Source organism: Osmia bicornis, unplaced genomic scaffold, assembly GCF_907164935.1.
Source record: "Osmia bicornis bicornis unplaced genomic scaffold, iOsmBic2.1, whole genome shotgun sequence".
NCBI lineage: Eukaryota > Metazoa > Arthropoda > Insecta > Hymenoptera > Megachilidae > Osmia > Osmia bicornis.
The window spans coordinates 134,635-145,452 of NW_025791375.1; positions in this window are offsets into that span (position 1 = coordinate 134,635).

A 10,818-nucleotide genomic window follows, 5' to 3' on the forward strand; every position below is an offset into this window, starting at 1 on the left:
TCTGTTGGTGGTGTAGGAGGGTCAGGTAGTTCCACGACAGTAGACGCAGGCCTTATGGTAGTCTGACTGTTTTCCTCTTCGTCGAAAGATATTAAATCTTCAGTATTTTGTGGAGTCTCGGAAGTGGTTGGACTTGGTATGAAATGACCAGCGGTTTGAGTGGAATGCGCTATTGGCATAAATGGAGAGGTTAGGTTGATATCATCCCGTAGTTCCAACAGATTTTGTGAAGGGGTAGGTAATGGTGATTTTATGATTGGTGTGATCCTGTCGGTTGGATCTTGATGTATTTTCCTTCTTCTAATTGATCGGGGTTGAGGCGTGATTGTCGCTTCATCAGAACTGCTGGTATCTTCCGTGTATGTTGGTCTTTTCTCCCGATCTCGTCGCAATTCATGGATGCGTCGACCAATGGTATCCGGCTGAGGGTCCGGGTTTGGTATTGGCACTTTGAACTCCTTGTCTTCTCGTGGAATCAAAGGGAGACAGACTGTAGGAGGGTTCCGGGATAAAGCGTCTGCGTTTTTGTTTATTTTCCCAGGCTTGTGAATAACATCGTACTCGTACTCTAAGAGTCTTAATTTCCATTTTACTAGCCGTGAAGTGGGGTCTTTAACTGAATGTAACCAAACCAGCGGTCGATGATCCGTGACAAGTGTAAATCTTCGTCCGAAGACATATGGTCGGAAATACTGTACTGCGTATACCATGGCTAGACACTCCTTTTCCGTTGCTGAATAATTTCTTTCGGCTGGATTCAAACTTCGAGAAGCGTATGCAATTGGTAAGTCTCGTCCAATTTCTCCTTGGCTTAAAACTGCCCCAATCGCATGATCCGAAGCATCCGTCGTGATAACAAATGGTCGTTCAAAATCTGGATATTGTAATATTGGTTGTGTACAGAGTTCTTTACACAATAGTTCAAAACTCCCTTGTTGTTCTTCAGTCCATTGGAAAGGGGTTCCTTTTCCCAACAGCTGAACTAGTGGTTTTGCCTTTAGAGAGTAATCCTTGATGAATCGGCGATAGTATCCCGTCAGTCCCAGAAACTGTTGCACATTCTTCTGTGTTTTTGGAATCGGAAAGTTTTTTACGGCGTGAAGTTTCCTAGGATCTGGTTTAACCCCGTCAGCAGACAAAATGTGTCCCAGATAGGCAACCTCTTTGCGTAGGAATTCGCATTTATTAGTCTGTAGAGTAAGTCCATATTCCCTGAGGCGATCGAATAGTTTTTTAACTTTAATTTCGTGTTCACGCAGCGATGAAGAAAAAACAATCATATCATCTATGAACACAAGTACGTTTTCCAGGCCTGATGTTACCCGGTTCATGACGCGTTGGAATGTCGGTGGTGCGTTCTTCAAACCAAAAGGCATACGCACAAACTCGAAATGTCCATGTGGGGTTGTAAACGCGGTCTTCTGTCTGTCCTTTGGGTTCATTTCAATCTGATGAAATCCATTTGCCAAATCAAATATTGAGAAGTATTTTGCTCCGCCTACCTTGTCTAGTATTTCTGGAATATTAGGTAATGGAAACTTGTCGCCTGTTGTTTTTTCGTTTAATGCACGAAAGTCGATTACCATTCGCCAACGTTTGTTACCATCGGCGTCCGGTTTCTTCGGTACAATCCATAAAGGAGAATTGTATGGTGAGGTGGATGGTCTAATAATACCCTGCGATAGCAGAGCTCCAACCTGTCGTTGTATCTCCTCCTGATGTACTGGTGGGTACCGATACTGTCTAGTATTAATCGGAATGTCGTCTGTTGTGTAAATAGAGTGATGAAAATTTGGAACCTTGCCCAGGTTATCTCCAGGTAGGAAAAATCTATCAGAAAATTCCCTGACAATTTTGAACACATGTTGTCGTTCTTCAGAGTTTAGATGATCGGTCCTTAAAAGATCTTGGATACGTGTAGTTCTGTCTTCCTTTGTTTCCTTTGCTAGATACGAAGGAATAGGATCGTCATCTGATGAGTCAAAAATCTCATACGGATGTATGCGTTGTGGTTCAATGTCGATTTCGATTTCGTCTTCTCCGGTGTTTGTGGCTAGGACATAGCAAATTCCATCATGATTGCAGACTGCTGCTTCTCCAATGTAGACCTGTTCAGGAGTCTTGATTCGTGCTAGGTACCCTTCCATAACCTCCGGATTTGCGACTGGAACTGCAATTTGGAGAGCTGTGCGTCCTGGCAATCTATGTTTAATTGGCAATACTGGATGCAGTTCCATCTCCTCAGCGTTACTGAAGAATATAGGTTTAATAGGTTGGTTACGAGTTACCAAGGTTTTATGGTAATAGGAAATTTCAGCCCCTTCCTGTAATAAAAAAGGGCTTCCTATGAGTCCATCAGCGGAAATAGGCAAGTCCTCTACTACGTAAAATTCCGTAGCAGATCCATTAATTTGCAAACTGGTAGTTCCCAAGGTTCGGATCGTAGATGATGCGAGCCCAGCGATTTTAAGACCTTCCTTCGATGTGATTCCGGCCTTTTCTCCTAGAGCATGAAGAACTACCAGATTTACAGAAGCTCCTCCATCAATTAGAAATTCTCCCGTTCCTTTTTCCAGTTCTGGAACCTTGATCCTGATGCGTGGGGTTGGTGCTTCCTTGATTCGTCTTCCTGCTTCTGGTCTGCAAATCGGACCATTTTCCGGCGATCTTCGTTGCGTACGCTCACCGCCTCGCCGTTTGGGTGAGCGTTGTTGGAGTTTAAAGGTTTCCTCAAAGGTGAGAAATTCCCTCGTGACTCCCTTCGATACTGGAATCGGGGTCTTTCGCGGCGAGGTGATTTTTCACAATCCTTCCAACCGTGTCCGACCGTACTGCAGTTTGCGCAATAAAAGTCGTAAACATCGTGTTTGGTGTTGAACGGCTCGTCATATTTTGGCGCCTCCGGTGAGTGGTTTGGAGAGCGTGAATAATCATGCTTACGTAAAGTCAACGCCGTTGCACGTGAAGCTCGTTCTTCGAACTCCGGTTCGGAACCAGATGTGCTGCGATCCCTTGGTCTTTGCCGATAGGGTGACGGTGACTGAGGGTACACACGCCTGTGTTCCTTCTCTCGAGGACGTCTCCAGCTGAGAAAATCCTCTTCTCTACGACGACTAGGTGATGCCTTCTCCTGAATCTGTCGTCGGTTCTTGAGGCGACGTTCAATTTGTAACACAGCTTCGTACGCCTCTTCTAAAGTTTTAATCTTTTTGTCCAGAGCGGCGATTCTCCAGGCCACACGCTCCGGTAAACCCTCAAGGAAATTCTCCAAGATGTCCATTTCCATCTCCTTGATGAGCTGATCCACGTTGGTCGTGTACCTCTCGCGGATCGCGATACGAGATCCATGGGCAAGTTTGCTGGCTCTGTCGATGTACTTCCTTAGTGATTCGTCCTCACGGATTTTAAGGCGCGAAACCTCAGCTTGGAAATACGCCAAGTTCTTCCCAGGAGCGTATCGTTTTTTCAAATGTTGTAACAATTGAGTTACATTGTTGAATTGTTTATCTTGGATACTAATCCGCGCCGGACCGGTGAGTTTAGTCAACACGATACTCAGATACTCTGTTTCCGACGTATCTGGTATTAACGCGAGCCCGTTTTCTACACTCTGAGCGAAAACCGACAAAGCTGGATTCTCGCCATCGAAAGTGGGTATCGGCGCGGTAGCGAATTGAATACAATTACGCTGTGTTAACAAGGCCATAGAATTAGCCATTGTTAAGGTAAGATTCGCGACTTCGTCAGCCGAAAGCCTGGTTTCTGGCATTTTAACGCGAAAATCCTATAGAACAATTATAATACAAGTCCAGTTGTATCCACGGTATCCTTACGGATATTTATTCAGTGGATCCCACCGCTGTCACCAGTTTTGTTACGAGCCGGAGGGGGCGGCTGCGTAGCCGGGGCTTAATTTAGGTAAATGGTAATTGTTAATGGCTTGACCAGTGTTGTTATTAACACTGGGAGCCTAAGGAAGTAGACGTGGAGACGAACCTACGTATGGCTAACGTAGGGAGCTCCAGGAGGTTGGCTATGGTGGACGAACCTACGTATGGCTAACGTAGGGAGCCACAGGAAAGGTGTAGAGTGGAGGACGAACCTACGTATGGCTAACGTAGGGAGCCTCAGGAGAGTGATATGCGGACGAACCTACGTATGGCTAACGTAGGGAGCCGCAGGAAGCGTTAGTATTAGGTCTCGTAACTTGATTGATGTACCTCGAGCGGTAAAGGTACACCTTAGTGGGTTTCTGGACAGTAAATATAATTGTACAATAGTATGTAAATTAAACTAGTATGAGTTTATTCTCTATTCCGGACCTTACAATTGTTGTGTGTAATTGTCGCGGTATTCAATGAATTGAACTCTAGGTTGCACGTTTGAAATGAGTTGAATAAATAAAGTTTAGTTTCGATTCCGCGAAGCAAGAATCTAATCCTTCTCGGTTTTCACGAACACGAGCAAACGGGGGCGGATTACAACGATTATAATAATGCTTAACAGCCGACAACGTACTGTATAGTTACTGTGAGTGCTTGAAAGGGACTTGAATACCCGATCTCGCAGAGTTTCCTCGTTGCAGAGATTATCCGAAAAAAGAACGTACTGACGTGTATCGAACTGATTCTAGACTTCAACTAGACCCGAGGTGCCCTTGTCGCCACCCTTTTTATACTCAAAAACTAGAGTAAAAAGGGTGGTGGGGACTGACTCTACGTGACCCGTAGGACCGCGCCCTTGCTTTGCGTTGGTCTCGAATTTTCTAGAAGACGGTTGGTGTCGGGTGCACACATCCGATTCCATATAAGGAAATTTCCAAGACGGATACGTAACACGTTTAACGATGGATCAGTCCTACAGAATGTAAAAATAAGATTGTTAAAATTATCGACTAATCGGTTCTAAGAGGCGAAGCAATACGCCGCCAGGACTGAAATATTTCGGGGCGCAAATAAAGTTCGATTTTTTGGCTAAATGAAGCGAAAATGTACATTTGTATCATCACGGACGTTAGTTTAATAGCGTTTAACGATGGATCAGTAGTACAGAGTGTGAAAATGAGATTGTTAAAATTTTCGACTAATCGGTTCTAAGAGGCGAAGCAATACGCTGCTGGTAATTTGAAATATTTCGGAGCGCAAATAAAGTTCGATTTTTTGGGTAAATGGAGCGAAAAAGTACATTTATATCATCACAGGCGTTAGTTTAATAGCGTTTAACGATGGATCAGTCGTACAGAATGTAAAAATAAGATTGTTAAAAATTTCGACTAATCGGTTCTAAGAGGCGAAGCAATACGCCGCTGGGACTGAAATATTTCGGAGCGCAAATTAAGTTCGGTTTTTTGGCTAAATGAAGCGAAAATGTACATTTATATCATCACAGGCGTTAGTTTAATAGCGATTAACGATGGATCAGTAGTACAGAATGTGAAAATAAGATTTTTAAAATTTTCGACTAATCGGTTCTAAGAGGCGAAGCAATAGGCCGCCAGGACTGAAATATTTCGGAGCGCAAATAAAGTTCGATTTTTTGGCTAAATGAAGCGAAAATGTACATTTATATCATCACGGACGTTAGTTTAATAGCATTTAACGATGGTTCTGTCGTACAGAATGTAAAAATAAGATTGTTAAAATTTTCGACTAATCGGTTCTAAGAGGCGAAGCAATACGCCGCTGGGACTGAAATATTTCGGAGCGCAAATTAAGTTCGATTTTTTGGCTAAATGAAGCGAAAATGTACATTTATATCACCACATTGTCAGTTTAATAGCGATTAACGATGGATCAGTAGTACAGAATGTGAAAATAAGATTTTTAAAATTTTCGACTAATCGGTTCTAAGAGACGAAGCAATAGGCCGCCAGGACTGAAATATTTCGGAGCGCAAATAAAGTTCGATTTTTTGGCTAAATGAAGCGAAAATGTACATTTATATCATCACGGACGTTAGTTTAATAGCATTTAACGATGGTTCAGTCGTACAGAATGTAAAAATAAGATTGTTAAAATTTTCGACTAATCGGTTCTAAGAGGCGAAGCAATACGCCGCTGGTAATTTGAAATATTTCGGAGCGCAAATAAAGTTCGATTTTTTGGCTAAATGGAGCGAAAATGTACATTTATATCATCACAGGCGTTAGTTTAATAGCGTTTAACGATGGATCAGTCGTACAGAATGTGAAAATATGATTGTTAAAATTTTCGACTAATCGGTTCTAAGAGGCGAAGCAATACGCCGCCAGGACTGAAATATTTCGGAGCGCAAATAAAGTTCGATTTTTGGCTAAATGAAGCGAAAATGTACATTTATATCATCACGGACGTTAGTTTAATAGCGTTTAACGATGGATCAGTAGTACAGAATGTGAAAATGAGATTGTTAAAATTTTCGACTAATCGGTTCTAAGAGGCGAAGCAATACGCCGCTGGTAATTTGAAATATTTCGGAGCGCAAATAAAGTTCGATTTTTTGGCTAAATGAAGCGAAAATGTACATTTATATCATCACAGGCGTTAGTTTAATAGCGTTTAACGATGGATCAGTAGTACAGAATGTGAAAATAAGATTGTTAAAAATTTCGACTAATCGGTTCTAAGAGGCGAAGCAATACGCCGCTGGGACTGAAATATTTCAGAGCGCAAATAAAGTTCGATTTTTTGGCTAAATGAGGCGAAAATGTATATTTATATCATCACGGGCGTTAGTTTAATAGCGTTTAACGATGGATCAGTCGTACAGAATGTGAAAATAAGATTGTTAAAATTTTCGACTAATCGGTTCTACGAGGTGAAGCAATACGCCGCTGATACTTTCAAATATTTCGGAGCGCAAATAAAGTTCGATTTTTTGGCTAATGAAGCGAAAATGTACATTTATATCATCACGGACGTTAGTTTAATAGCGTTTAACGATGGATCAGTAGTACAGAATGTAAAAATAAGATTGTTAAAATTTTCGACTAATCGGTTCTAAGAGGTGAAGCAATACGCCGCTGATACTTTCAAATATTTCGACGCGCAACTAAAGTTCGATTTTTTGGCTAAATGGAGCGAAAATGTACATTTATATCATCACGGACGTTAGTTTAATAGCGTTTAACGATGGATCAGTAGTACAGAATGTGAAAATGAGATTGTTAAAATTATCGACTAATCGGTTCTAAGAGGCGAAGCAATACGCCGCTGGTAATTTGAAATATTTCGGAGCGCAAATAAAGTTCGATTTTTTGGCTAAATGGAGCGAAAATGTACATTTATATCATCACAGGCGTTAGTTTAATAGCGTTTAACGATGGATCAGTCGTACAGAATGTAAAAATAAGATTGTTAAAATTATCGACTAATCGGTTCTAAGAGGCGAAGCAATACGCCGCCAGGACTGAAATATTTCGGAGCGCAAATAAAGTTCGATTTTTGGCTAAATGAAGCGAAAATGTACATTTGTATCATCACGGACGTTAGTTTAATAGCGTTTAACGATGGATCAGTCGTACAGAATGTAAAAATAAGATTGTTAAAATTATCGACTAATCGGTTCTAAGAGGCGAAGCAATACGCCGCCAGGAATGAAATATTTCGGAGCGCAACTAAAGTTCGATTTTTTGGCTAAATGGAGCGAAAATGTACATTTATATCATCACAGGCGTTAGTTTAATAGCGTTTAACGATGGATCAGTCGTACAGAATGTAAAAATAAGATTGTTAAAATTATCGACTAATCGGTTCTAAGAGGCGAAGCAATACGCCGCCAGGACTGAAATATTTCGGAGCGCAAATAAAGTTCGATTCTTTGGCTAAATGAAGCGAAAATGTACATTTGTATCATCACGGACGTTAGTTTAATAGCGTTTAACGATGGATCAGTAGTACAGAATGTGAAAATGAGATTGTTAAAATTTTCGACTAATCGGTTCTAAGAGGCGAAGCAATACGCCGCTGGGACTGAAATATTTCGGAGCGCAAATAAAGTTCGATTTTTGGCTAAATGGAGCGAAAATGTACATTTATATCATCACAGGCGTTAGTTTAATAGCGTTTAACGATGGATCAGTCGTACAGAATGTAAAAATAAGATTGTTAAAATTTCGACTAATCGGTTCTAAGAGGCGAAGCAATACGCCGCCAGGACTGAAATATTTCGGAGCGCAAATAAAGTTCGATTTTTTGGCTAAATGGAGCGAAAATGTACATTTATATCATCACGGACGTTAGTTTAATAGCGTTTAACGATGGATCAGTCGTACAGAATGTGAAAATAAGATTGTTAAAATTTTCGACTAATCGGTTCTAAGAGGCGAAGCAATACGCCGCTGGGACTGAAATATTTCGGAGCGCAAATAAAGTTCGATTTTTTGGCTAAATGAAGCGAAAATGTACATTTATATCATCACGGGCGTTAGTTTAATAGCGTTTAACGATGGATCAGTCGTACAGAATGTGAAAATAAGATTGTTAAAATTTTCGACTAATCGGTTCTAAGAGGCGAAGCAATAGGCCGCCAGGACTGAAATATTTCGGAGCGCAAATAAAGTTCGATTTTTTGGCTAAATGAAGCGAAAATGTACATTTGTATCATCACGGACGTTAGTTTAATAGCATTTAACGATGGTTCTGTCGTACAGAATGTAAAAATAAGATTGTTAAAAATTTCGACTAATCGGTTCTAAGAGGCGAAGCAATACGCCGCCAGGACGTTGAAATATTTCGGAGCGCAACTAAAGTTCGATTTTTGGCTAAATGGAGCGAAAATGTACATTTATATCATCACAGGCGTTAGTTTAATAGCGTTTGTTACGAGCCGGAGGGGGCGGCTGCGTAGCCGGGGCTTAATTGCCTCCACGTGGTGATCACCAAAATCCGGCAAAATTCTTGTTATATCTAAAGATATTGTCGGTGCGTAAGTGAATTCTTCTGTCGATTCGATTGTATCCAATGCCCGAATTCTTGTTGAATCCGTTATTGCAGTACAGCCTGGTTTTAATTTCAAGATCCCTGTTCCCTGAATGTATTGTGAACCAGCTGACCGGTCCCTACAGTAGAAATATATCTTTTTCCCTTCCTTCACATAGAACAACCAATCTTGCTTATATAATAGTGGTTGCCAAAGGTCCTTGAAGGTTGGCGTCAGGCGGACGTCGCACATGTTCCAGCTGTCCATGGTTGTCTGGCTCAAGAGCTCCGTCTCACAGGTTGGTTTGTTCCTCAGATAAGCTATTGGAATCGTAGCTTGACAGATGTAGTGTCCGTGGAGGTTGTAGCATTGTCGGATATATTCTTCGTCGGGAGTGACATATGTTATGCCGTTCATAGCCACGGCGAGGTATGGGGTGCTAGGTTTGATAAAAACAGTTAACGTTGTTGTACCCTTTACCTGGGTTATTGGGCTCGAATGTACTTTATACAGGTCGTAAACTGTAGTATCCAGTAGAGGGACGATGAGTTCAAATAGTATTCTTCCTTTGGTATACGTTACATGAAATTTCGCAATTCCGCTGAATTGTTCCGAAAGTATTTCTGTAGGTGTCAGGGGAAATTCATAAGTGGTAGAATCCATTATTTTCCTGGCTGCATCTAGTAGCTGTTGTGGCGACAAAATTGCCGGATGAAGAGTCCCTTGTTAGCAAAAAGAATAGCATCTATGATGATGATCAGGCTTGAGTGATATTCCTGAATGGCTTTGTCCAGTTGGTCAGTCCACCCTAACAAGAGGTTCCTGATCTCCATTCCTTTGATTGCAGTCTGAGTTTTATGTAATTCTTTCCCCAGAGTGATAACCTCATTCATTATAAAGTGAGCTTCTAACGTTGTGTTTAGGAGTTGTGCGTGGAGGTTGTCGAATTCAGAACGCATGATGTAAGTTTGATTTGCTATTATTTCGGCCATCTGTCCTTGACCGGTGTATAATTTATCCAATTCTTGGTTGTAATAGTGAGCATCGTCTTCTGTGAGGGTCCCCAAACAGTACCTTGCTAATTGTTCCAATGAAAGAAAGAGGAGCGCTTCTTCTGATTCTAATCCTGTGGTATTGTTCCTTAGGGATGTCTCCCGTAAAAGCCTTCAAGAGATCGCTGTATCTGTCTGTCTGCGCCAGCTTGTCCCGCAATTGTTGTCCATACAGTTGGCTTGGGCAATTGGTGAAGTTATGATCCTTGCAAATCATTTCAATCTGGTGCAGGTGTTCGTCCAGCATTGGGCGGTGTCGAAGATAGTTTTTGATTTCTATTGAGGTAACCAAACGCCATTGAATATGGTAGATCTTCAGAGGTGGTAATTTTTCAAAGTACAATCCCGTGTTCTGTTCAAATGTCGTTATTCCAACGTCATCTGATGCGTCCAAATTCATCGCCAACCCGATGAATAGCAGTAGCGTGGTAATTCGATCCATGATTGTTATCTGCAAGGATAGAGGTTGTGTTATTCGGAATATGCGATTTTGAGTTTATCTTGATGTTTAGTGATGATTTATTATTTTCTGCTTTTAAAACGACATTGTTTAAATCGGTTACGTCTATTATTTCATATGGCCCGACATAATGGGGATCTAATTTGCTTCTTGGTTCCTTTAATACGTAAGCTGAGTCTCCAATTTTGAATTGAACTGGTCTTGCGTGTCTATCGTAATATCGTTGGATCGTTCCTTTGCGGTGTTTAAATTATCTGCTGCTATGTTGCGGGTTTCAGTCAGTCTTGTGATTAGATGAGTGAGGTAAGTTCCATAAGTATCCAATTCTTCTCCTTCTGGAAAAGAACTTGGTTGTCGGGCTGGTTTTCCAAAGATCAGCTCGTGCGGGGTGAAATGGTAGCTTCGTGA